The sequence below is a fragment of the Hylobates moloch genome, unplaced genomic scaffold (genome assembly GCF_009828535.3).
Source record: "Hylobates moloch isolate HMO894 unplaced genomic scaffold, HMol_V3 SCAFFOLD_20, whole genome shotgun sequence".
NCBI lineage: Eukaryota > Metazoa > Chordata > Mammalia > Primates > Hylobatidae > Hylobates > Hylobates moloch.
Genome location: NW_026652295.1, coordinates 24,594,189 through 24,598,674, shown reverse-complemented (window position 1 = coordinate 24,598,674; position 4,486 = coordinate 24,594,189).

The following is a 4,486-nucleotide window of genomic DNA, read 5'->3' as shown; positions in this document are numbered from 1 at the left end:
TGCACCTGGCCTTGCCATAACTTTTTAGGATCATAATACAGTTGATAAAGTTGTAATTGTCACAGAGGAAACTTTGGAGGCAGTGGAGGTAATTTTGGCTATGGTGAAAACTTTGGTGGAAGAGGAGGCTATGATGGAGGTGCTGGAAGCAGAGATAGTTGCGGAGGAGGTGATGGTGAATATAATGGATTTGGAAGTGATGGTGGCAACTATGGTGGTGGTCCTGGTTATAGTAGAATAGGGGGCTATGGTGGTGGTGGACCAGGACATGAAAACCAAGGTGGGGGATATGGTGGCATTGGTGGAGGACGTGATGGTTGCAATGAAGGAGGAAATTTTGACAGTGGTAACTATGGTGGTGGTGGGAAGTATAGTGATTTTGGAAATTATAGTGAACAACAGCAATCAAATTATGGACCCATGAAAGGAGGCTTTCTGGGTGGAAGAAGCTCGGGCAGTCCCTATGGTGGCGATTATGGATCTGGTAGTAGAAGTGGTGGATATAATAGCAGAAGGTTCTAAAAAACAGCAAAAAAGGGCTTCAGTTCCTAGCAGGAGTTAAGTGAGGAGTTACCAGGAAAGCAGCAGGTATTACTTTAAGACAGTCGTCTCAAATGCATTAGAGGAACTGGAAAAATCTGCCATAAAAGGAATAATTATCCATAGTTAGAAAAGTTACTGCAGCTTAAATAGGAAACCCTTCTTGTTCAGGACTGTCATAGCCACAGTTTGCAAAAAGTATAGCTATTGAGTAATGCAATGTAGTGTCAATTAGATGTACATTCCTGAGGTCTTTTATCTGTTGTACTTTTTCTTTTTTTTTTCTTTTTTTTTTTTTAATTATACTTCAGGGTTTTAGGGTACATGTGCACAATGTGCAGGTTTGTTACATATGTATCCATGTGCCATGTTGATTTCCTGCACCCATTAACTCGTCATTTAGCATTAGATGTAGCTCCTAATGCTGTCCCTCCCCCCTCCCCCCACCCCACAACAGTCCCCGGAGTGTGATGTTCCCCTTCCTGTGTCCATGAGTTCTCATTGTTCAATTCCCACCTATGAGTGAGAACATGCGGTGTTTGGTTTTTTGTCCTTGCGATAGTTTACTGAGAATGATGTTTTCCAGTTTCATCCATGCCCCTACAAAGGACACGAACTCATCATTTTTTATGGCTGCATAGTATTCCATGGTGTATATGTGCCACATTTTCTTAATCCAGTCTATCGTTGTTGGACATTTGGGTTGGTTCCAACTCTTTGCTATTGTGAATAGTGCCGCAATAAACATACATGTGCATGTGTCTTTATAGCAGCATGATTTATAGTCCTTTGGGTATATACCCAGTAATGGGATGGCTGGGTCAAATGGTATTTCTAGTTCGAGATCCCTGAGGAATCGCCACACTGACTTCCACAATGGTTGAACTAGTTTACAGTCCCACCAACAGTGTAAAAGTGTTCCTATTTCTCCACATCCTCTCCAGCACCTGTTGTTTCCTGATTTTTTAATGATGGCCATTCTAACTGGTGTGAGATGGTATCTCACTGTGGTTTTGATTTGCATTTCTCTGATGGCCAGTGATGATGAGCATTTCTTCATGTGTTTTTTGGCTGCATAAATGTCTTCTTTTGAGAAGTGTCTGTTCATGTCCTCTGCCCACTTTTTGATGGGGTTGTTTGTTTTTTTCTTGTAAATTTGTTTGAGTTCATTGTAGATTCTGGATATTAGCCCTTTGTCAGATGAGTAGGTTGCAAAAATTTTCTCCCATTCTGTAGGTTGCCTGTTCACTCTGATGATAGTTTCTTTTGCTGTGCAGAAGCTCTTTAGTTTAATGAGATCCCATTTGTCGATTTTGGCTTTTGTTGCCATTGCTTTTGGTGTTTTAGACATGAAGTCCTTGCCCACGCCTATGTCCTGAATGGTATTGCCTAGGTTTTCTTGTAGGATTTTAATGGTTTTAGGTCTAACATATAAGTCTTTAATCCATCTTGAATTAATTTTTGTATAAGGTGTAAGGAAGGGATCCAGTTTCAGCTTTCTACATATGGCTAGCCAGTTTTCCCAGCACCATTTATTAAATAGGGAATCCTTTCCCCATTTCTTGTTTTTGTCAGGTTTGTCAAAGATCAGATAGTTGTAGCTATGCGGCATCATTTCTGAGGGCTCTGTTCTGTTCCATTGATCTATGTCTCTGTTGTGGTACCAGTGCCATGCTGTTTTGGTTACTGTAGCCTTGTAGTATAGTTTAAAGTCAGGTAGCGTGATGCCTCCAGCTTTGTTCTTTTGGCTTAGGATTGACTTGGTGATGCGGGCTCTTTTTTGGTTCCATATGAACTTTAAAGTAGTTTTTTCCAATTCTATGAAGAAAGTCATTGGTAGCTTGATGGGGATGGCATTGAATCTATAAATTACCTTGGGCAGTATGGCCATTTTCACGATATTGATTCTTCCAACCCATGAGCATGGAATGTTCTTCCATTTGTTTGTATCCTCTTTTATTTCATTGAGCAGTGGTTTGTAGTTCTCCTTGAAGAGGTCCTTCACATCCCTTGTAAGTTGGATTCCTAGGTATTTGATTCTCTTTGAAGCAATTGTGAATGGGAGTTCACTCATGATTTGGCTCTCTGTTTGTCTGTTATTGGTGTACAAGAATGCTTGTGATTTTTGTACATTAATTTTGTATCCTGAGACTTTGCTGAAGTTGCTAATCAGCTTAAGGAGATTTTGGGCTGAGACAATGGGGTTTTCTAGATATACAATCATGTCATCTGCAAACAAGGACAATTTTAATTCCTCTTTTCCTAATTGAATACCCTTTATTTCCTTCTCCTGCCTGATTGCTCTGGCCAGAACTTCCAGCACTATGTTGAATAGCAGCGGTGAGAGAGGGCATCCCTGTCTTGTGCCAGTTTTCAGAGGGAATGCTTCCAGTTTTTGCCCATTCAGTATGATATTGGCTGTGGGTTTGTCATAGATAGCTCTTATTATTTTGAGATACGTCCCATCAATACCTAATTTATTGAGAGTTTTTAGCATGAAGGGTTGTTGAATTTTGTCAAAGGCCTTTTCTGCATCTATTGAGATAATCATGTGGTTTTTGTCTTTGGTTCTGTTTATATGCTGGATTACATTTAGTGATTTGCGTATGTTGAACCAGCCTTGCATCCCAGGGATGAAGCCCACTTGATCATGGTGGATAAGCTTTTTGATGTGCTGCTGGATTCGGTTTGCCAGTATTTTATTGAGGATTTTTGCATCAATGTTCATCAAGGATATTGGTCTGAAATTCTCTTTTTTGGTTATGTCTCTGCCAGGTTTTGGTATCAGGATGATGCTGGCTTCATAAAATGTGTTAGGGAGGATTCCCTCTTTTTCTATCGATTGGAATAGTTTCAGAAGGAATGGTACCAGTTCCTCCTTGTACCTCTGGTAGAATTCAGCTGTGAATCCATCAGGTCCTGGACTCTTTTTGGTTGGTAAGCTATTGATTATTGCCACAATTTCAGAACCTGTTATTGGTCTATTCAGAGATTCAACTTCTTCCTGGTTTAGTCTTGGGAGGGTGTATTTGTCGAGGAATTTATCCATTTCTTCTAGATTTTCTAGCTTATTTGCATAGAGGTGTTTGTAGTATTCTCTGATGGTAGATTGTATTTCTGTGGGATCGGTGGTGATATCCCCTTTTTCGTTTTTTATTGCATCTATTTGATTCTTCTCTCTTTTCTTCTTTATTAGTCTTGCTAGCGGTCCATCAATTTTGTTGATCTTTTCAAAAAACCAGCTCCTGGATTCATTAATTTTTTGAAGGGTTTTTTGTGTCTCTATTTCCTTCAGTTCTGCTCTGATTTTAGTTATTTCTAGCCTTCTGCTAGCTTTTGAATGTGTTTGCTCTTGCTTTTCTAGTTCTTTTAATTGTGATATTAGGGTGTCAATTTTGGATCTTTCCTGCTTTCTCTTGTGGGCATTTAGTGCTATAAATTTCCCTCTACACACTGCTTTGAATGTGTCCCAGAGATTCTGGTATGTTGTGTCTTTGTTCTCGTTGGTTTCAAAGAACATCTTTATTTCTGCCTTCATTTCATTATGTACCCAATAGTAATTCAGGAGCAGGTTGTTCAGTTTCCATGTAGTTGAGTGGTTTTGAGTGAGTTTCTTAATCCTGAGTTCTAGTTTGATTGCACTGTGGTCTGAGAGACAGTTTGTTATAATTTCTGTTCTTTTACATTTGCTGAGGAGAGCTTTACTTCCAACTATGTGGTCAATTTTGGAATAGGTGTGGTGTGGTGCTGAAAAAAATGTATATTCTGTTGACTTGGGGTGGAGAGTTCTGTAGATGTCTATTAGGTCCACTTTATGTAGAGCTGAGTTCAATTCCTGGATATCCTTGTTAACTTTCTGTCTCGTTGATCTGTCTAATGCTGACAGTGGGGTGTTAAAATCTCCCATTATTATTGTGTGGGAGTTTAAGTCCCTTTGTAGGTCACT